We start from the raw sequence: 24,446 nt of genomic DNA on the forward strand, positions 1-24,446 counted from the left end.
CATTCCTCTTGCCAGTGAATGGTTCAAGAATGGGCATATGGCCAATGAGACATGATGGGAGGTCTGCAGGGACTTCCAGAAAACATTTTCCTGGCTCCAAGGAGAGGCTGCAAAAAAACCCAATGGTCTTTTCTTCTCTAGATAATGAGTCAGAATGAGAAGACTAGAATTGCCACAGGTATGTTGCTATTAACCTAAAGATGGAAACAAAGCTGGCACGGTTGAGAAGATGGAAAGCTGGATCCATCCATGACATCACCATCGGAATCCAAGTTTTTATTACTCACAGCGAAAACTATCCTAGTAATAACATGTTTTGAGCACCAATGACATATTGAGGTCAAAAAGGACTGTTTATAGTTAACTTTATGCAGGCATGCCTAGGAAGAAAATCAGAGGAGTCTAAGAGAAGTATACAAGCAAATTTGGAATGAAGAACAAGGACTACTTTTAGATTAGGTTTTATGAAAAGACTAATCTGGTACCGAAATCAAGGGATTGGCTGAACCATGAAAAAAGAGTCAAAAAATACAAATGGAGTCAGAACTTGGCGGTGGGAGCAACTTCTTTGCACTTCAAAGGATGACCTCAGGCCACGCCAAAATCCTTCCCAAGACAGATGTGAAAGCCTCAAGGCCAATACAAAAAAAGTTGTTGATCCATGAAAGGCCTGGTATGTTCTGCCCTCTTATATGAAGAACAAAGGCCATTGTCTATCTACTTAATTGTTACGTAATTTAAAAGATAAGAGAAGTTAATAATCAGAGGGGCTTGGGGGGGGTTGTAATCCTCTGACTTAGAATAAAATTGAAACATTAAGAAGATCCAGCCACACACTGAGAACTACAGGACATTTTGTTAGATTACCATTAAGCCATTTTACATGGTAGTGGTTTCATTTCAATAAATCCAATGAGGGTAAAAAAAGATATGTGTACAAGCCAGATTTTATCATTTAAATACCAATTCATCCTCATCGTTGCTATTGAATTGTGAGTCTCACCTGTACCAAAACATAACTGCATATATAAGCAAACCACATTTAATTACTGATGTGATGTTGGGTGTACATGATCTTGTACATTACTGAAAATTTTCTCATCACTCCGATCCATTCCTCCAAAACCAGGGCTAGAGGAAGAGCAACCACTGCATGTGTCAAGAAGAGATTAAATCTCACAAATCTAGAATTAGCAATTTAAAATCAGACCAACTATGGTTCAACACCCAGGATGGACATTTTTCTAGCTATGTGATCTTTGATATGTAATTTATTCCCACAAATATGTTTTCTCCTGAGGGAAATGGAGTTAATGATGTCTTCCTAAGAGGTCTGTTGTAAGGCCTAAAGGAGGGAATGTATGGAAATTCCTTATCAGATAGCTGTAATGTAACAGAGACCAAACAGTGTCAATTTTCTTCCCACTTTTCCTAATAAGGACTTACGTTGGAGAGGGGAAAATCATTGAGGGAGTGAGAGAATTTTTTTGGCTGATGAAAATAGGTTTTTCGCTAGGGCAGTACTCACATTAAAAATACAGTACTGATAAATCTATGGATCAGTCTCCCTACGAGATGTTTATCACAACAGGGCCACAGTCAGTCAGAATATTTTTGCTTGGATGAGAATTATATGTTTCAGATAATAAAACATAGCACTATGTTTAGCTAAGAGTGTACTTAAGTATGTGAAAAATAATTGCCTGGATGGTGTTTTTGAATTCTTAGAATAAAGGCAGAGAGATTTTGTTTAAATGTCAGTATTTGTTTAAATGCCTGCGAGTCTCTCTTATTTTTAGCTCTTAGTAGCTGACAGTCCTAGCTCTGGGGGATGACTGGGAGAGTGTGTTTCAGTATTTACCAACAGAACTAAATAAACAAGTAAGTATCTGATAGAAAACTGTATTCACAGAAGTCAAGCCACTGAAATCTGGTGTGTGAGAGAAGTGAAATGGCTCAGAGAAGATGCAAAGGCCATGTAACTCTCCCTTCCACTGGATTCTCTGCAAACACTGGTAAAGGGAGCTGGGAAGCTGGTCTCCTGCATACACAAGGACAACAGGATGCTGACCTCCCCAAAGGGCTCTCAGCAGAAGCCTTTACGCAGGAAGGAAGTAGAGGAAGGATTAGAAGCCAAGGCAAGCTGAAGAAGGAGGAAGAGGAGGAGGGGGAGAAGCAGGTTCCACAAGGGCTCTGTGGGGCTCTTCTTTTTTTTTTTTTCTTTTAAAGATTTTATTTATTTGATAGAGAGAGAGACAGCCAGCGAGAGAGGGAACACAAGCAGGGGGAGTGGGAGAGGAAGAAGCAGGCTCCCAGCGGAAGAGCCTGACGTGGGGCTCGATCCCAGAACTCCAGGATCACGTCCTGAGCCGAAGGCAGTCGCTTAAAGACTGAGCCACCCAGGCGTCTGTGGGGCTCTTCTTAATGACCCTTTTGGGATTAGGGGCAGCCCACTCACACAGCTCTGAAGCAAGATCTCAAGGGGCAGGGGAGGCAGAAACACATTGCACCTGGCTCAAACCTGTGCTGTTTTCTAAACGAGTAAATAGATAATGTCTTCCATACCCTTAGAATGTTTTCTTTGAATCTCACTTTTGTTAGCCTCAACTTTAACAGGAGCTAGAAGATTTCTAATTCAATATTTTCTCTGGTGAGTACCAGGTGCTGCTATTTTACTTTGTGGACCAATGAGAGATTCATATATTTCAGTGGTTTAGGTAAGCAGATTGCAGAATACCTCAATGGTGTCTTATTGAAAACTTTTGAGACCTGTCCCTTACTAGAATTTTTTGCCCCTTTCCTCTTCTCCCACTGCAGTCTGTATATGTGTTTAAGTATTCCTAGAGTTTCAAGTCTCTACTCCAGTCAATTGTTAATTCTCTAAGAGCCCAAACCTGCTAGTCATATTGAAACTCTTAGCTCCTAACAAGTGACTGATACTTGGTAAATCCTCAATACTTTCCTTGACTGAGTAACTAAATGCTGACATTCCTTTACAGCAATAGCAAAGATGGCAAAGCCAGGGATAACTGCAAGGGAATTTTACCTAATTTACATATCCATATAAAATTGAGTGTATCCTTAGTCTGTTTCTGTTCAATAAATATTTATTGAATATGTACACGTACCAGCCAAAGTTTTAGGTAGAGGGAGTACGAAAATAATTATGACAATTATTCCTACTTGAAAGTAGTAGAAACAAATTATTTTATTTTTTAAATTTGTATTTATTTATTTGAGAGAAAAACAGCACAAGTGGGGGAGGGGCAGAGGCAGAGGAAAAGGGACAAGCAGACTCCCTGCTGAGCAGGGACGGAGGTGCAGGCCTCAATCCCACTATCCTGAGATCAGGACCTGAGCTGAAGTCAGATGCTTAATTAACTGAGCCACCCAGGTGCCCCCAAAGCAAATTATTATTTTAAAATCTGTTCTAGAGGAAAGAAATGCCCTGACATCTCTGTAGCTTATTTGTATGTTGGATGGCAATTAATCCACTTGTGATACCGTTTAAACTGGTTTTCTAATTCTAATTTAAGAAACCATAATCAATATTGCCAATAAAACATTTTAAAAAGCCAATATTTGGTTTTAATTGCTCATTTCTATATACTATATAGTTCCATGAAACTATGCACTTTGTGTCATGGGTAATGTAACTAGATTATTGTGGTTCAGTAGTTATCTGTTCATCTGTCCTGTAAGTGAGATTTTCAACACGAAAGCCCGGTTTTTTTTCAAAACTCCTTTGGTTTTTTAACCATTGCTGCCACCCAGTGAGAGAATATGGTATTTCATTAAATAAAAGGAAGACTATTCCCCCAAATAACTAATATTACAATTATAGCCAAATTTTTATAATTGAAAATCACCAAAAATTAAATCCTTTATCATACTGAATTATATAATAAAAACAAATTTAAAAACTAAGTCCTTTTAAACATTAACTATTCCAACAAATCTTTGTTGATACATAAGATTATTATAATTTTTGATGTGTCATGCTTGCGTTGCTGTGCTTATAGTTGTATGGTATATTTCTTTTACATTCTTCCACATGTCTTACAGTCGATGATTACTCTTATCTGGTAATTCTATATGATTAGTTTTATTCTATCTATTTCCAAGTTTTCTTCTGTTTTTCAAGGTTCTCTAAGGAAGAACCACTGAGGTTCATGCAAGTCCTGTGGCTCAGTGGAGATCTCCTCTAATATCTCATTAGTCTTTCCTTCATGATTCTCCAGAATTTGAATCCAAGGTTCAACCATTGTTATAGTTCTTAAAACTCTATTTAGGTAAATAAATGCTTAGGTGCATATGCAATTTATGTAAATCTTTTTTTGTGCTGCTTAAGTTGGAGCTAGCTGATGGGCCATATAAATTTGAGCTTGATTTTAAAAAGATTAGAGAAATAAATGTTCCCAAATGCATATGATTTCTATACACAGTCACCTACTACATGGCACCTGACAGTGTCAAATAAGCACAAATAACGTTGATCTAATCATTGCAGGCTCTAGAGTGTGTTGATCAGCATAATTAGAAACCCGCCTTTGGGTTTTACTGTCTTTGCAATAATCCCTTGTCAGAGGGACAATCTCGATATCCCTTCTATGACTTTTTCAAAGTACTTCTCAGTTTAGATGGTTCCTTCCAGCTGATCACATGTCAAACTCTACTGCATCCTTTGCAGATGATGTGAGAGAGAGCCTCTGCCTTGACTGGACCAGAGGAAGTAGTTTACTGAACAGTCTGTATCGTCATTGCTTTCAGGGTGAGTTTACTTGTCTTGTTTTGAAAGAACAACTTGAAAAAACTGCCTTTTGGGGAACTTTGGAAACTCTGTTAAGGTCTGTCTCTTATAAGCCACTTTCCTTGTGATTTCAGAATTGTTTTTCATAAGGTAATATGGATCATTTTCTTATTCATATTAAAATTGTTAGTGATGAAACTTTTAGTGTTGCCTTAAGGAGACTACAGTCTGAAATTTGAAATGCGGAAATAGACATTTTATCTAGATTATTGAACGTCGGACTCATGTAAATTAACCAGATAAGTTTAAATATTCTGGCATTGTTCTTAGCATGACTTCACTACAATTGCTAATAATTGTGTTATTTTCTATATGCTGGCTCTCTACATAATGTTTTGTGTGATTTTCATATCTTTCTTTAATCACTGCTCGCCAATGTTTCTGTTCTTTGATCTCTAATTTATTACAGTACCAGCAAAAGGCTCTCTTGACATTAATCAGACATTTCGTGATGATAAAAGTTAACTTTTACATTCAATTCTTCAACCTAATAAATCTTTCAAATTTCTTCGTAATGTGTTTTCACTCTAAACTGTAAAAACACCCACCTGCTTATGCTGATGGTTCCACTGAGTCAAATTTAGGGAGGGGCACAGGCTTCCGTTGGTCCCCACACCCACATAATGAAGCTTAGACTGAAGCTAGGACATGTGACAGGTTTACCTTGGAGAATTTGGAAGTTGTATATTACATAGAATGCTAATTCAAGATTAATGGAAGTAGTCAAGGAAATTAAAAAAGAGGAAAGAGATAAGTTTGTCTCATAAACTGTTAGAAAACAGAACAATCTGCTTTATATTTTTCTCCAGGAGAGTCGTGTGGATGAGCCCACACATTGGCAAGTAAACTCTATCCCTCCAAATGAGATCAGAATATCAGTGTAAAAATACAAGTATCTGGGTAACTGGGGCAAACCAGGAGGGGGACGGCAGTGTGCCTTCTTCTCAGCAAACACACAAACAAAACCCACCCAAACCTCCAGGCACAGAAGAAGGAGAACTACTCAAAATAGTATAAATCTTGGCAGGCAAGTCAAATCCATACCAATGTTTGATTGATTACATTTTGTAAGGCATTGACAGTGTAATTCTTATTATTACTTAAGTAAAGAGCAATTACTGCCATCGAAAAGCATTATTGAGCACTTACTATGTGCCAGCAGATGCTGAATCTGTAAAGAGGGCTGAGATTAGTGTCTACTACTGCAAGAAAATAGCTATAAAGATAGTGATGCTGAAGCAGAGAGGCAAAGGCAGAAGAAAAATGACCTTTAGTTGACGCACAAGTTTGCAGGGCTTCTTTCTCCTCCTTTAAATTCTGACTTACAATCAACAAAACCAAATACAATACAAGCCAACTGAAGGAGACACAGTTATAATTTATTCTCTTATACTTTAGCGTAAAGCAGAAAAGACATATTTTTGACTCTTCTTAAGTACAGGAAATAAGAAACACAACACTGATTTTTGTATCTCAGGTGTTAATTTCTCAATATTCTACAGCTGGAATGCCTTTAGAGTAAACATCATCAAAAATGTTTTGGAATTCAAAAGGTATGTGATGTCTAGAAATCTCCAAGTGGGAGAAAAAGAACTTGGTTTTAGTAATTCAAATGTGAGAGACAAATATATTCTTTTTTTTGAGAGAGAAAGAGAGGTAGTGAGCAAGTGAGCATGAGGGGGGATGGGCAGAGGGAGAGGGAGTGGGAGAGAGACTCCCAACTCCCAAGCTGACTCCGAGCTGAGTGTGGAGCCAGACATGGGGCTCGATCTCAGGACCCTGGGATCATGACCTGAGCTGAAACTAAGAGTTGGACGCTCAACCGACAGCCACCCAGGCGCCCTGATAAGCAAGAGAGACAAACATATCCTTAAAACCAACTCATCAAGCAAAATTAATTCACTGTTAGAAAACCCAGCTCAGAGATGTGGTGACACACGCTGTGACCTCAATGGAAAGGTGTAAATGAGGGTGCCCTTGGTGACGACAGGCTCTGAACTGAGCCATAGTCTCTACCAATGTGAATGCGTGACAGGAGGTACTTTTTGCCAGTGCTACTGAAATGCTATTCAGCTTACCTTAGTTGTGTTGACCTCTGTTTATACATTTGAATGAAAGTAGTGAGCCAAGATCGATAGGATCCTTGAGGTAAGTGTCTAATAGTAGCAAAACCAGAATCAAACCATGAATGATTATATTCTCCCAAGGAAAAATTGACCAATGGCACCTGTGAGATAGTCTGTTGATGTGGGTAGTGTTTATCCATGTGTCACTTATAGAAAACATAGATAACATCTGTGTAGTAGCCAGGCTTTTCCAGAGAAACAGAAACAACAGGATGTGTTTGTATATGTATGTATGCTATAAGAAATTGCTTCACAGGATGATTATGGATCTGTGCTCAACAAGCTTGAGACCCAGGAGAGTTACAGTGTAGTTCTAATCTGAAGGCTGGCAAGTTCAAGACCCAGGAAGAGCTGATGTTTAAGTTCAAGTCCACAGGCAAGAATACACTGATGCCCTGGCTTGAAGTCAGTCAGACAGGAACAATCCCCTCTTATTTGGGGGAGTGTCAACCTTTTTGTTCTAGTCACTGATTGAATGAGGCCCACCCACATCAAGAAAGGCAATCTGCTTTACTCGTTCTACCAACTTAAATGTTAATCTCATCCAAAAACATCCTCACAGAAACAGCCAGAATAATGTGTGACCAACTATCTGGATACCCTGTAGCCTAGTCAAACTGATGCAGAAAATTAACCATCATACTCTATCTTGCGGAAAACATACAATGCTGAAAATGTATGTAAAACCTAATATTGCAGAAATAAAAATATGAAATACGTACAGTAATAAAAATATACAAACCAACACATTGATTTAATGTTTACAGGGACTCACTATATGCTGAGTCCTCACTGTTCTTGGCACAGGAAATAAGGCAGTGAACAAAGACAAGTTTCCTGGCCTCTTGGAGTTTACACTTAGTGAAAGAAAGATAGTAAAAAAATAGGATTATATATACAGAATAAGATTTCAGGGAGAGATAAGGGCTGGGAATAAAAGTAAAGCAGGCCCAGTGGCTGGAGAGGAACCATGTGGGTTGGCAATTTTTGTGTATGTATTCACATGTATTCATATGTATGTATTCATATGTATGTATTCTTGTTTATGTATTCAGTACATGGGAAGCATATTGAAAACCATACGCAAAAAAAGGAACAATGGAATGAACAGAGATTTGAAAGGGTCCATTGACACTGTGTTGATACGCAACATGCCTCAATGAGGATACCAGTTTTTAGTTAAATAATAATTATCTTGATGATAAATACTTCTCGGCACAGGCCGATTTTACTTTGTAGCTAAATACTTAAGTACAGAATTTGATATGTTCCATATTACTATAGTTTATTATAGATTATTATAGTTTATTATAGATTGTTTTGCATTATTTCTCACTGAAAATATCTGTCAGCCCTGTGATAGTTTCCAGATGTTAACAAATTTTGGTTGTATGCATAGTCTTCAAAAGAACACATGCAGATAAAATATAACATTTTTGTATATTTCCAAAATATTGAGAGATAAAGAAAGGACTTTCAGAGAAATGTTTAAGCTTGCTGTTCCCCAAAGTGCATCCATCAAGTATGAATGTATCTTCGTCTTGTTCAAGTCAGGAAGACACAAACCATTGAGGTATTTAAAATAGAAGTGATATAATATAGTGAATAATTTATAAAGTACTCAGGAGGCTTGAGGAGCACAAAGACAGAAGGAGGGGATGCTGGAGGGGTTATGAAAGGGGGGAGGTGATAGTAAGAGATCAGAAGGCCGCTAACCCCTGGGGCTGGACCTGTGTTTTGAGCCTGTTGCTGTGCTCTCGGTTATTTGGCAGCTGTCAGTACTAGAAATGCTGATAAGCTGTTCTTTCTGCCAGGGTTGGAATCATAAAGGGTCACCAAGGTAGCGGTTGGAACCCCCCAAGGAGGTGGTGCACTCCCTGGGATGTGGGAGTCACAGCAGCCTGCCTCTTCCTGCCCTATACCCATCACTAGTGACTAGACTGTCAGTACTATCAGAATCAGCACCATGAAGTTTTTATCTTTTGGTCTCCTCCCATGTCTCTCAGGGGCAGAACCAAACAGGAAGCCAGCTGGCAAAGGCATCTGGGAAATGTAGTTTTCAGATTCCCAAACCCAGCAGTACAGAGCAAAGAATAGAAACGTGGGGACTGAGACACATCAGAAAAATAACCAACCCTTTTGGCTACTCAGTATTTAAACACAGCCTTCTATCCACATTTAAGCTTCCATACAACAGTGACAACCACTTTCTTTTGTTGTTAGTGTCAGAGGTAGAATTTAGTGATTCATCATTTGCATATAACACCCAGTGCCCATTACATCATGTGCCCTCCTTAATGCCCCTCACCCGATTCTCCCTTCCTCCCAACCACCACCCCTCCAGCAACCCTCAGTTTGTTTCCTAGAGTTCAGCGTCAGTGACAATCATTTTATACTTCCACCTAATACAATGCAACTATTCTTTAAAGATGAATACTTTTCCTCAATAGTACCTGAACAGTACAAATGAAGATGATCTTACCCTCTCCTAAAAAAAGTTGAGATACAAAAACCCATCAATCATTTTATCTATCTCTGGATGATGTTAATTTCTTTTTTTAGTTCAGTCACCATCTCACTTGATTATTCTGTACCCAAGAGTCTTAATCATAAAGCAAACAACCATAGTACTCATAAAATAAAATTATTTCAGAAAAAAGGAGGAGGATTAGCTAATATTTATAAATGTGAAGTAACAAGTGTATAATTTACCTATTTCTGCATAACAAATTGCCTCAAAATATAAGAGCTTAAAACAACAAACATTTATTACCTCAGTTAAACCAGTTTCTGAGAATCAAGGAACCAGAAGTGTCTTACCTGAGTGGTTCTGGCTCAGGGGTCTCTCATGATCTGTAGATAAGATGTTGGCTAAGGCTATGGTCATCTGAAGGCTTGATTGTAACTGGATGGCTCAACTCTAAGCTTGCACACATGGTTGTTGGCTGGGGCCCTTAGTTCCTTGTCATGTAGTTTTTCCATAGGACTGTTCACAAGGACATGATGGCTGGCTTCTGCCAGAGCAAGTGATCGGAAAAAGACAGAGAGACCAAGACATAAGTTTCAGTGCCTTTTTATCACCTAGTCTTATAATTGGCATACCATAATTTCTGCTATATCCTACTGGACACACAGATCAATCCTGGTTTAATGTGGGAGGGGATTACACAAGGGTAGGAATACCAGGAGGCAGGAATTGTTAGCGGCCATCTTGGAAGCTGGTCACCCTGAAAAGCATGGGCAAAAATTTACATAGCTGCTCTAATCATTTCTGTAACAAGTCATAAGGCATTAGTTCATGTTTACAACTTCCATTTTCCACTGTTCTTTGTGTTCTCTTTGCATCCTGTGAGCATTTCAGCTGATTAGGATATTTTACCTAAGTACCCCAAACTTTCATTCCTAAATGATCTAAGTTCTCAGTGATTGTACCTTAATTGAGTTGTTACTGTCTTCTCTTAATTTTACTAACTGACATGGAAATACCAGCGGGTATCCCATAGAATCTTGAAGGCTGCAGGCATAATCGTCCCTTTCCATGCCTATGTGTAGCAGTAAGTAACCAAATCCCATCTTGCTAATTGGGATCAACAGCATTAGCCAGCACAGTAATCTCCTTCTTTGTCTATTCATTCTACAGAACGATGAGATTCAAATGACCAAGTGGCAGGCCCAGTTCCCAACTGGCAAACAATCGCTGTGTCTCCTGGGAGCACATCATAGTTCAAAGATACAAAGATGGGGGGCGCCTGGGTGGCTTAGTCAGTTAAATGTCCTAGACTTTTGATTTTGGTTCAGGTCATGATCTCAGGGTTGTGAGATCCAGCCCCACACTGCGTGGAGCCTGCTTTCTCCCTCTCCCTCTGCCCCTCCACACTTGCATGCTCTCTCTAAAAAAAACAAACAAACAAAAAAAGAAGATACAAAGATGGAAGTTAAAATTTTGCAAATAAGTATGAGGTGTGTGTGTGTGTGTGTGTGTGTGTGTGTGTATGTAAAAACAGAAACTTTGCAGAGAATTAACTCCATAGTTCGGTTTTCAATAGGTCGATTCTATCAGGTAAATGATAAGAACAATTAATTATTTGGCTGTAGTTTCACTGCCTTTCTTCTCTTTCTACAAAATGAGTTTCTTTGTTATATGGGAAATGGGGAGGCAAATATGGTACCATGTATGAAGGTGCTAGGAGAAGTATAGGGGGTGAAAATGCAAATCTATATCCAGAATAAGCATTTATTCCAGTGAGAACATATAATTGTTCCCTGAGGTAGAAGGGGTCCATTGTAATTAGCTTCCAAGCGACAGGAGGCTTGCCCTTCCCCCGTCCTCCTCTGAGGGGCATTATGGTGTTGCAGCATCCACTTTCAGTGGTCACCGGATGCCCTGCATATCCATCCGTCAATGAAGTACAAGTTGTTTTTCCTTCTTTAATCAATTCTTGGTAGACAGGGAGGGACTATGATATGGCAAGTCAGGTACCCAGGGGCTTGGTGCTGGTCTCTGCTCCTAGCCAGCTGGGAAGTCAACAAGGGTGGCATCCAGATCAGCGTTAGTAAAGGGAATCCATGTTAATGAGTTTCTGCATGTCCTCCATCTCTGCCCTGCAGGTACTTGTAAATGGTACCACTGAGTGCTGTTAGGATGACTGGGGTAAGAGTTTAGCTGACGTCTGAAGAATGAATGAGTTTGCCCACCTGCTTATTGGTAGGCCCCTTTGAAAGCTAGTGCCATTGGTAGCCATTCACAAAGGACCCAAATATCCTCGTACACTGGTCTCAGTTCAAGAGCTTCTTCCACACTGCCTTTCCCAGAACCTCTAATCATCAATTCTCCAATCTTATGTTTTCTGAATTCTGATCATATGGACACTCTAAGTTAGCTCCAGCTGCTATAGCAAAATGCCATAGACCGAGTGGCTTAAATAACACAAATTTATTTCTGACAGTTCTGGACACTGAGAAGTCCCAGATCATGGTGCTGGCAGAATCAGTGTCTGGTAAGCACCCTCCTTCTGGCTGCAGATAGCTGCCTTCTTGCTGTATCTTCACATGGCAAAGAAAGAAAGAACACTTTCTCTGGTCTCTTCCTTTTCTTATAAGAGAACTAATCTCACCCGGGGACTCCATACTCATGACCTCATCTCAACCTGATTACCTCCCAAATGCCCCACCTCCAAACACTATTACTTCAACCTCTGAGTTAGGGCTTCAACATATGAGTTTGAAGGAGTACAAACATTCACTCCATAGCATAAACAAGAGCCCATTAGAACCTGTCTGTGAATCAGTACACACCTTCTCTCCTGGCCATTTCTTCACCCAGGCAAAGTGGACATTCAGATGAACGGCTAGACATGCTTGATGGGAGGCTTGCCCTTCCCCCGTCCTCCTCTGAGGGGCATTATGGTGTTGTAGCATCCACTTTCAGTGGTCACCGGATGCCCTGCATATCCATCCGTCAATGAAGTACAAGTTGTTTTTCCTTCTTTAATCAATTCTTGGTAGACAGGGAGGGACTATGATATGGCAAGTCAGGTACCCAGGGCACGAAATTTAAGGAGGCAGTCATGCGTAGGATAAAAGTTCTAAGTTCTGTGAAAGAAAATAAGAAATAATAAAATGTGTGTATATCTACTTACTTCAGCAAAAAAGAAATAGAGGAAGGATAAAGAATGAATTAATGAACTTGGTTACCTACAGGGACGTAGATGTGGGGTGGAAGTGATGTAGACATAGTGACCTTTGTGACTTTTGAACCATATTAATGTTTTTCATACTAAAAAAATTACAAAATAAAAGCATCAAAGATAAAGGAGGGAAATAAAATGTAATATAAACAGGAGAAAATGTATCTGATTGTATTTTGGATGAATACTATAGCTGTACTGAAGGGAAAAAAAAAACCCAAGTAATTTTGAACAGAATGTTTTGCCTATATATTCACAGATTAAAGACAAAAGGAGCTGTTAATGATTATTAAACAAATTTTAATCTAGTAGGTTTGCTTCCCCTGTGGTGTGGGTTAGCAATTTTGAAACTGCCTTTATGTTTCCTGCAATTGAGCAAATAAGCAAGTGCATGGGTGAAAGTGGAAAGCAGATTTCTCATTGTTGAAGAAGGGAGTTAAAATATAACAAGGTAGATGGCTCGAAATGAACCTTCTGGTGTTAGATTGGAATTGGTGGTATTAGTATAAACTTAAAGTTTTGGATATAGACACAGAAGTATATGTTTATAAGTACACATTTATTTATTTCCTAGCTGTTTCTACTGAAAGGGTTTAGAAGCAATGATACTCCAGCAGCAATGTTCACGTATAAAGCCCAGATTTTGGCTTCTTAAAACTATTCTTCATTAAAAGGACTCCAGGACTAGAGCAGGGAAGGGGTAAGATGAGCCTGAAATTTTCACTGGACCTGAAATTAACAATGATCTCAAAAAATGATGTGGACATGTTAAAAAAATAAATAAAACAGGGGCGCCTGGGTGGCTTAGTCGTTAAGCATCTGCCTTTGGCTCAGGGCATGATCCCGGGGTCCTGGGATCGAGCCCCACATCGGGCTCCTCTGCTGGGAGCCTGCTTCTTCCTCTCCCACTCCCTCTGCTTGTGTTCCCTCTCTCGCTGGCTGTCTCTCTCTCTCTGTCAAATAAATAAATAAAATCTTTAAAAAATAAATAAATAAATAAATAAATAAACAAACAAATAAATAAATAAATAAATAAAGCAATACACAAAAAAACAAAAACAAAAAACAGAGGAGCTAAGTTGAAAGGGTCACACTGGCCAAATCTGGGGAAAGTGAGCTTCAAAATAAATAATGAAAGTAAAGGGCAAAATCCACTTGTGGTCAACCTCTAAGATGGTCCACAATGATCTTCACCTCCTAATATCCAAGCCCTTATGCAGTCCCCTCCCATAGTGATTCAGGACTGGCCTGGGTCACCCACAGAATGCAGTGGAGGGAGCAGTGTGCAACTTTCAAGGTCAAGCCAAAGGCATTGCAGTTTCCCCTTTGGCCTTTTGGATCCCGCACTCTGGGGGAACACAGACTCTATGCTGAGAAGACACTCAGCCAGCCCTGTGGAGAGGTTCCTATCACCAGCCAGCACCACCCTGCCAGCTGTGAGTGAGCCACCCTGGAAGTGGCCTCTCCAGTCCCACTCAACCTTGCCAAGGACAAAAGACTAGCAGACACCCACTGCAACTCCATCATAGACCTCAGCCAGAACTACCCAGCCAATCACCCTGAATCCAGGACCCTCAGAATGCATGGGAGACCACAAATGGTTAATGTTTTAAATCATTAAGTTTTGGCATGATTTGCTAAGCGCTATTGGATAAAAAAAATCCACCATCAAACAAAATGAGAATTCATGAGTTGCTCTCATGTAATAGACATAAATGCATAATGAGAGAAAAGATTCCTCTTAACAATACGTTGCCAAATAATAAATGTAAAAAAATGATTGAGTTAGAAAATCACCATTTTGTAGGCACTAGTAATAATCAATTTGGTACAAAAAATTGTCAATAGTTGCTAAAATAATTGGGTGAAAGCTTAATGAGAAACAAGATATTATATAGTCTCAAAGTATCTCCCCACAAGGCATTTATTAATTTGGAAGGTAAAACTAGTAATCTTATAATAGAAAGACATGGCAGATGCCTCCCTGAGAAACCAAAGTTAACCTCACCTGTAATGGGACAGTCACACATCATGAGCCCCTTGATACAATGCCCTGAACACAACACACCTCTCTTCTTGGCATTCTTGCCAAAAATGCATCACCTGAACCAACTGATGATAAACCAACATAAGATAAGACTCAAACTGAAAGTAATCTACAAAACTATTAAATCAAAGAGAGACTGGAGCCATCCCAGATTAAAGTAGTAAAAGGGACAAGATGACTGTATGCAACACATGGGCTTTTGTACTTCGGCGTGGCTTTACTTGCAGGTATGATAGCTCCAAAGAATGTAGTAACTTCTGTGTTGTTTTCAGATGAACAGAAAATATAATACAGGGTTGGTAACTCAGGGAGTTGTGTGGGTGCAGGCCTCGTGTGTACAAAGTAGATCTGCCTTATGCACAAAGCTTTACATAAACCAAATTACATTTGTTTTAGTCAGATAATCTCCAGACTATTTGCCTGTCCTATTCTTTCTATTCATCTCTAGGTTCTGATACCTGAAAGGATATAAGTTTGTTCTAATTTTATCTTACCTTCCTCTATACATTTATATCCTTCCTACCATGATGTATAAATAGAACTCAATTTTAGGTGCTGAAAAATTTATCATTGAAAATACATATGTGAAATCTTAGCTTCTACCCAGATAGGGTTAAAAATGTAAACTGACCTTTTTGAAACAGATTTTAACAATGTGCTTAGATTGTTAAAGATTCTTGCTAAACATTATGAAGAAATTCACTGCATATGTCAATATATTTCAGTGAAACATAAAAAAATATTTGCATACACAAATCTTTCCTAAAAGGGTGGATAATCTAAGCAGAATGCTAAATGCCTTTGTGGGTGATGGCACATAGGTTTGAAGGAGAACTTGGGACAGAGGAATTGCTTTGCATGATAACTTCCTGAGAATTGAGAAGAGGGAAACAGAGAATGCAAGGTAGGCTGGTGCTCAAGGGATGGGAGGTGAGCTGAGATGCAGAGTGCATTCATTAGCCTAGACAGTGGGGGATTGGAAAGAGAGAGGTCTAAGAGGAATTTTAGGGCAACGTGCTCTGCAGTGTGACTCACAAATCTCATAATGCCTAGTGTGCTTAGAGTTGTGGTAGAAACTGATAGAGATGGAGTTGTGTATGTGGATTGACTTGGGCTGAAATCATCAGCCTTTGGACAGGGGCGCTGCAGACAACTGAATTACATAAGCAAACGTGGGCAACTGGTACCCTGGAAAAGACCACTTGGGAATACGTTTCTTCCTGGGACTTAGTTTGGTAGGTGTAGGTTTCTCTATACTATAAAGACCAGTCAACACCAATTTCCTATACTTTCCTGCACTAAGCCATTTTTACAATGGGACAATTTAATATATTTGGTAAATTTCTTAGGCTAGTTCACAGGCAAACAAACTCACAAGAGGATGGGTAACCGTCTGTTCACTGGTTTTCTCTAAATAGATGCAGTGAGTCATCTCTTCCCCTTAGTTTACCATCTGCTATGATTTAGAAATCAGCCCTAATTTAATCAAGAATTTATTCTGTTTTTTCCCTTCCATGATATTCTTGCCGAAGGACTGTCCTAGGACTCACACATTTATTTTTCCTTGTGCACGACAAGCCATATTTTCTGAAAGCCTCGTTCTCTTGTTGTAAGCCAGATAACCCAGTGAGATGTAACAGCTCTTTCAGATCAAAAGGGTAAAGCCTAGCACCGAATGTTTCTGTAAGCCTGAAGGTTTTGTTTTGGTTAGGCAAAAGGCATTAGGGGCTTTAGGTTATTAAGAGCCATGTTATAGCATGTAAGTTTTCAGATCAAAAGAGTCAGCTGTTTAACTCAGCCCACAGGATCTCCAACATAGATACCTCCTGGGCTGATAGCTGAGCTTGCAGGCAAACTAAGCAGCGAAGCCACCTCCCTAGCATTCTGTTCTGTTGACTGCCCTCAAACCATTTAGTGGGTATGTGAACATTGTAAATAAATATGGTCATACTGAGACAATGAACTTGTTCATTGCCAAGTCAAGGTTCCTTCTGATGAGAAATAGGCCAGGTCTCCACTCATCAAAAAATTTGCTAATGGTGACCAATGAAATGTATTTATATCTTTTCATTGTAATCTCTAACATTCTTCAAAAAAGTCCAGCATCTCTGTGACTTGAACCTAATTTAACTCTTTGGAGAGGGTCCAACGATGGCACATACATTTAAGGAACATCACTCAATGGTTCAAAGAGCTAGTCAGTGAAGTGTTCCCAACTCTTTTCGGATGTTAACAGGGTTGGTCTGTCTTTTTGTCATCTTGGAGGAGAACGTTAGAGTCAAAGAAGATAAATTGTATCTTTCGCCAAACTCAAACACTCAGAGCTCAAAGACAGAAGGAGAGGTATAAATCCCGGTTCTTATGCTGATTTGTTTAAAAAGTATATAACCTAGTAATCCTAGAATGTGCATCTACAGTAGGGAGTATGATGACGATACAGAACTTGAAATGACATGGTCTTTCTTGAGTTGCATCAGGAGCCTTATTTATCTGGTGCACTTTTGCACAAAATTTGGTTCTTTTGATATTCAAAGGGTAGGAATTTCAGCAATTGTCACCGGACAAGGGAATGGAGATAGAAGGGCCAGAATAGAAACTGAATAAAAGTGCTTAACTTTTCTACGTGTCCTTCTTTATGGACTGTGGTTGAAATAACTAACTCCTGAAAACACGGTCTTATGGAACTGTCACCACGATCCCAGGAGGGTGGTATTATCAGACTCCTTTTGATCTTAGGCACCGAAGGCAGTGGCAGAGCCAGTCTTGGAACCTGGGGCTCTGTGACGGCAGAGCTCAGTGTCTGCACCTGCGTGCTGCAGCTGTGAGAAGCAAACGCACGTCACAGCCTTGACAGAGCCCAACCGACTGTCACCAGAGAGCAGCCTCTTGGGGCTTTTGACTTGGTCCCTGCTTGTAAGTGAGAGAGGCTTGTGCCGTGGCACCTGAAAGTCCTCAATTAATGTTTGTTCCTTTTCTCTTCAGCTCGTCTGAAATACTGACTGTTGATTGCTCTTCCTAAAACATTACTTTTATCATGCTATTCCCCTGCTAAAAATCTGACAGTTGGGAACAACATCGAAATCATAGGAAATAGAATGGGTAAATGAACCACGGGCTATTTAACAATGATGTATTAAATAACAAAGGAAGTACTTGAACTGTGGCAACTGCCACGTCATGAGTCAGTACTGCAGTAATGTGGAGCCAAAGAGGCAAGACTTAAAGCATTTTTAGAGTACAGAAGTATCACTTTCTAAAAATTGTAAAACAGGAAAAACAAACGATATTTCCTAAGAATGCAAATTGAGGTGTGAAATATAAATGAAAGCATGTAAATTGTTACCACAAAGAGAGGCTAGCTGTTACATGATGGGGGAGGCTGTGACCCAGAAGAGATACACTGGGGGTTGCTGAGATTCTAGTGACATTTCTGTGTCTTGACCTGGGTGGTAGTTACCTAGAAACTGGCATTCTAACCATTCATTAATTTAGGATGACAAGAGAGCCCAGCTCATGTCTGTTGTCTTAGTGTCACTTTTAACAGAGGTTCAGTTCTTGCTCAGTTTTTGCTCTTAGGGGATAAATTACATGGGCATGCTAATGAAAATGTACATCTAAATTTTAAGCACATTTCTTGGTGTGTATTACATTTCACAGTAAAACATTTTTTAAGATTTTATTTATTTATTCATTTGACAGAGAGGGAGCACGCACACTCATAAGCAGGGGGAGTGGCAGGCAGAGGCAGAGGGAGAGGGAGAAGCAGGCTCCCCGCTGAGCAGGGAGCCCCAAGCAGGACTCAATCCCAGGACCCTGGGACCGCGACCTGAGCTGAAGGCAGACGCTTCACCGACTGAGCCATCCAAGCACCCTACAGTAAAACATTTTTAAAGAAAATAAAATAATTGATGTGAAGAGTATGTCAACTCTTATTTTCTAACACAGCCTTTGAAACAATGAATATCAGTACTAATATAATGATAATTACATAATATTGAAAAATTACTATGTAACTGGATGGTCCAGTGACCATGAAATAGCTTTATATAAAGCTGTACTTGTCTGTGTGTCACGGAATAGAATGCATGTCATTTGACTTCCTGGTGGTCTCTGGGAGAGTGCAGCATTGCTTAAAGAATTATTTCCCCAAACACATTAATAAGTATGTAAAAGCCTCAAATTTTGACTAACAACTCATAACATATCATAGATCACCACTTAGAGTACTTTGAAAACACATGTCCACAGGAGTCTTGTTTGCATCTCAGTTTCTTGGCCTTCTACTTCTTATTTTCTGAACTTTTCCTCTCTACCCCCTGCACAAACCCTCTGATTACATTCTTCTTCACACTAAATAACCACCCCATTTTCTTCCTTCCTTACATTCAATTCCTCCTCATTACACCAGCTAAGCCCCACATCTTATAAGAAACCCCTTGAACAAACCCCACAGTGATCTTCCCCCTTCAAAGGTCCAGTGTCCATCATGACTGGGATGAGGGGTGGGTAGGAAACAGGGATTTGCCCTGTGGATTTGGGGTAACTGCTCACACAAGGAGGGCAGATGGAGGTTGGGTATGCAAGGGTGCACACCAAAGCCAAGGTCCAATTAGCTGCCCTGTGTTCAGGGTGAGCCTGTGGCTACAACTAGAAGAGTAGCCGGGCCACTGGATGGACACAGGTGGTATGCCAGAGACTTGTGCCTGCTGGCTCAGGAAGACAGTGAAGGTCCCAGAAAGCACATAGAGAAGGCACCTGGGTGGCTCAGTCAGTTGAGTGTCTGCCTTCGGCTCAGGGTCCTGGGATCGAGTCCCACATCAGGGTCCTTGCTCAGCGGGGAGCCTGCTTCTCCCTCTGTCCCTCCATGCTGCTCCTGCTCACTTTCTCTCTCTCTCTTGCCAAAAATACCAAAACAACAACAACAACAACAAACACACACACACACACACACACACACACACACACACACATAGAACATCTGGAGATACCTAAGACAGAGTTCAAACACAGTGGAGGGAACCTTGACAGCAAGGATGGCGCAGCCACAGCAAGAAACTGGCGCTTCCCAAGAGCAGGGCATTTAGAGCCAAAGCACCTGCAAAACTCAGGACTTTGCAGGTGAATGTTAACGGGGGCAACCAGTTAAAGTGGAAATAGGAATAGAAAGAACGTCTTTTGGCAGGTTCCTGGTACCAGTTCTCCATGTTCCTTTGGAATATGTCAGGGGATGCCTTGCATTTGATACTCATCTGCATGAATCTAGTACTCCAGCTCAATTATACGGTCTTAAAGGACAAGCATCATGTGTTTTCCCGAGCTTCTGGAACAGTCAAGCCCTGTCTAGACTTCTCCGGTCTCACTCCTGCCACTCTTGCCCTCCCCTCCCGTTCCTCAAATCTGACAAATTCTTCCTACCTGAGAGTACTCACACCAGAGTCACCTGTCCCCTGAACATTCTTCTCCCACCCTTCCTGCCCTCCTTCACTTTTGCCAGCTAATAATTTTTCTTCCTTGAGGTCACTATTTCAACATCTCAGTCTGTGACGTTTCTTGACCATGAAATGCACTCCTTTGCTATGTTGTATTTGTATTCCAGAACACTCAATAATAGGTAAGAAAACTAACAACTCACCAGCCATGTAGCAGTGATGCCAAGCGGCGTTATTAGACTCTTCAAATCCTGACAACAGCCCTGAGGGGGATAGGTATTATTCCTAATATCACCATCTACAAATAGGAGAAAGGGAAGCAGCAGAATTCGAATAATTCTTCAGGATAAATGATCAACATCTGTACCCAGACAATGATTACAGGGCCTAAAACACAGTAAACTCGGGGTAAATAATCTGTTGGTTATGATTAGTGGTATTCCATAAAAGTGGCAAGTGAATAAATATGGACAAAAGGCTGTTCTCACCAGGGGCAATGTCTAAGATCCCAACCATCTGTTCGTTTTACTTTCCATGAAAAGGAAAGAGTGGGGATTAACTGTCTAGCTTAATTGGAAGAGAAATGATGAAGTCTTTCCAGGGATTCAATAATTATCACCCATTTTCTTTTCAGATTTTCAACTGACTTATAATACTATCACTCAGCTCTAACGAACCCACTGCTCGAAAAGATTTTCCCCTTCAAACTAGGTTCGTTTCAGTGGAAAATCACATTTGGTAGATGCTTGAATTGAAGCTGCTGTTGATACCCTTATGTTTTTTTGCCTGAGGCGTTGGTTCTCAAACTGTGGTCCCCAGACCAGCAATAGCAGGTGCACTGGGGACTTCTCTCATTTCCAGATCCCAGCCAGACTTACAGAATCAGAGACTCTGGGCTGGGGCCCAGCCATCTGCGAATTCACAAGCCCTCCAGGGGATTCCGATGTACCTTACTGTTGGAGAACCACTGCCCCAGGGGATGAGTGAGGAACGCACCTCAGACCTGGGTGCCCAATACATTTTGTTCCCTTTGGTTTTGAATTCCATGTGTTTGTCATGTGCTTTCCCTCCAGGCATACTTGCGGGACACCTACATTAATTATATCACCACCTAGAAGTTATTTGGCATTTTTAAACTCTGGAGACTGTAAATGTAGGTAATTGAATTCTAAGATAGTCTCTCCAATGTCCTCCCTGGTCCTGCTTGCAGCTGGGATTCTAGGCAACAGGTTAGCCCTTTCTGCTGGGGTGCCTGGTACTAAGCATCTAAAGGTAGCGTCTGCAGCACGTGCACAAGCGCCTTAGCACTTAGAGCCGCCTTAGCAGACCCAGCCAAGAAGACAGTAAAACCGGGACCAGACTGTTCTTTCCCCAGCATGTAAAAGTCCTAAATAAAGCCAGCCTCTCCTTTTTCTGCAGGGGCATCGTCACCTGGGTGGTGGCCGCTCCGGACCCTGTACCTGTCCTCCCTGCATCTGCGGAGCCTTGTGCTCACGCCGGGGCCCTTCCCAAGTCCTCAGCTCCTCGCTGCAGCCCCAGCTTCTGTAAGTCCGGCAAAATCTGAGCCCCATTTTCTCAAGTTGCCAAAGCACAGCCCTATTTTACACAGTCACTGCTCACTGCTTGCACATGCAGTCATCATAAGCGGAGGCTACCTGTACAACTTAAACTCCACCATCAGCCACCGCACAGTTTTAAAAGCCCGTCTGGCCTGAGGTAAGCCCGCAGAAACTGTGAAAATCAAAACACCTGATTACACCCCCAGGTCCAAAATCCAAAGCCATAAAATCCTTCCTCTGCTAACAACTTTTCTTTCTCAAATTCCACTCTTTCCTCCATATGTTTCAATGTTTCTGATTCATGCACCAAGTAATGGGGTACATGACAGGGCCTAAAATAAAAGCACACTATCTCAGCCGAGATCTGAATAAGGTGGGAAATAAAACATGAAGACAGAAAGCATATGACGACAAATGCAAAGTTAGAGAAGGTAGCTTAGTTTGGTGATCAAAGATACAACTAATGGAAGCTAGGTCAAGGGCAATGCTGAACCTCAGAGGTGCAGAGGGGAAGGCGGGCTTGCAGCACACCTCTGTCTCAGGAGGAAGAAGGGCAGAACTAGGCCATGCATATCCCATTTAACCTTCCAGAAAGGTATGGTCCTCAAAGTTGATACTTATCAGCCAGATGGGTCTTCTGCCTTCCACAGGAGAGACTGAGGGAAGGGGCCAGGAGTTACAGTAATTGCTCTCCTCCAAGTGAAAGGAACAGCAGCATTGGTCTTCCCTTACGGTGAATAACAAAAAGTTTCAAAAGCCAGCTTCTATGACTTATGCAGGCTATTTTTGAAAGGTGTGGAACGCTCGTGTGTGGAAGCTACCTGAGATCTAGCTAATTATGCATTCAAAAGCCGCATGCAGAATTTAAAGGAAAAGCACTTTAAGAAATATAAAGTTTTTGAGTCAAATTATAGCACAGTTTGGTTTACAAAACTGCACAGGGGCACCTGGCTGGTTCAGACGGTAAAGCGTGCATCTCTTGATCTCGGGGTTGTGAGTTCGAGCCTCACACTGGGTGTAGGGATTACTTAAATAAATAAATCTTAAAAAAAAAAAAAAACTGCTCAGAAAATTTCAGATTAAAAAAAAAAAGTTTCCAAAGGGTCCAATTTCAATGAGTGGGAGAACTAGGTCAAATGGAAAGATTTCTATTTTCCTAACTGGAAAAGGAATACGAATGAAGGGACTGATTCTGCTTTCTGCCTTTCTCTTTTATAGCTTTGCTTTCCAGCTGTAGCAAGGGTGCATGGAACCTAAGCTAGTTTTTCTCTCCTAAAAAAGAGCAACTTCAGTTAATACTTATGCTAAGTAACTTGTTCTTCTTAGTTATCAAGTTTCAAAATGAGAAATGAAGTGTTGCAAATTCACCAACTGTAACCAATTTGCCTTAAATATATACTACATTGAAAAGGAATGATTTCATGAGAGCTCTGCTTTGTGGCACTCCAAATTCGTAGAACTATGATAAAAGCTCCTTAGTGTAATAAGAAAACTAACACATTTCAAATGCAATTTTTAAGCAGCCTACTTGTTTTTTAAATATCAAAGAAAATACTTCGAAAATGCATGGATCGTAAAATTTTCGACAAGTTAACTGAATCAAAGCAACCTATAACTATTTGTTGCATATGCATCTGTGTGTCTCTTACTCTGCAATGACATTTCAAAATGTCAGTGATTTCCCCAAACTTCTCTCAAACCGATGGGTGTAAAGATAGCCACATAGGGACATCATTAAGCAAAGTACTAGCTCACAGTTATAGTGTGAGTCTAAAATCTGAAGCTTTTGAATTTGCTTTAAGGAATTGACATAAGCATTTGAAATCGAAATACACCTAAGAGTTTGTAAATGTGAAAGCACCATGCCTGAAGAAAAATGGAATTCCATTAAATCAATGGAAAATCACATCTCTCTTTTAGTTTTCCTCCATGAGGAAGGAAGGGATCACCTAAATGTAATGGCTTAGGGTTAACAAAGTTAGCGTAAAGAGGTTGAGCAATTCAGATACAGGAAAAGCTTATCCAGAACAGCTGCATAACTTTCTTTGCTTAAACTCATCCTCCATTTCTCTACACAAGTACTACAATGAGAGACCCAGTTCTCACAATTAGTTCATAAGTTTCATTTGAAACTTTAATAAAAATTTTGAGCACCTACTAGGTGCAATCATTGAATAAAATAAAATCCTTATAGTCAAGAGGCTGAGTGAGCAAACCATTACACCTGCAGTAATAAAGATATGCAAACAGACTGAGTAGGGTGATTTGGTCTAGCCTGGAACTGAATGAAGGCTTCCCCGAGGAAATGCTACTTGATTGTGCCTGAATAAGGAGAAATCAGCCAAGAAATGGAGGTAGCGGTGGGGTTGGTGGGAAGACAATGTTTCCGGTGGACGGAGCAGAGTGAATAAAACCGCAGAGGTATGAAATAAGAGACGAGAATCCCAGAGGTGTGTCTAAAAAGTTGCAAGCAGCTGAGAGCAGGACAGGGCAGAGCATGAGCACAGAGGGGTAGGAGTCATGCCTCAATAGTTGCATGGATCAGACCGTGGAGAACACTGCAAGACATACAAAGAAGTTTGGACTTGAACTTGAGATAATGTGGGAGCCACTGGAGGATGTGGAGAAGATGTCCTTAGAAGGACATGGCTGTGCGGAAGAAGGCTTTGGGGCAGACAAAACAAAATAAAGAAACCATTCAGAAAGCATTTGCAGTAGGAGAGAGATGACAAAAGACTGAATAAGGCAGTAACCACAGGGCTGGAGAGAAGGGAGATAGATTTGAGAC

General features: G+C 40.6%; 1 long non-coding RNA gene across 1 annotated transcript in view; it reads right to left on the minus strand.

The window, feature by feature from the left end:
• Positions 1-9,290: 9,290 nt before the first annotated feature.
• Positions 9,291-24,446, minus strand: part of LOC123800479 (uncharacterized) — a 64,474-nt gene continuing 49,318 nt past the window's right edge. Inside the window, exons 2-3 of the long non-coding RNA XR_006781926.2 lie at positions 12,232-12,528; positions 9,291-9,950 (exon numbers count right to left, since the gene is read on the minus strand). This is a non-coding gene — a long non-coding RNA (uncharacterized LOC123800479). The remainder of the gene's footprint in view (positions 9,951-12,231; positions 12,529-24,446) is intronic.

The sequence above is a fragment of the Ursus americanus genome, chromosome 9 (genome assembly GCF_024610735.1).
Source record: "Ursus americanus isolate L20-20 chromosome 9, mUrsAme1.1.p, whole genome shotgun sequence".
NCBI classification, from domain to species: Eukaryota; Metazoa; Chordata; class Mammalia; order Carnivora; family Ursidae; genus Ursus; species Ursus americanus.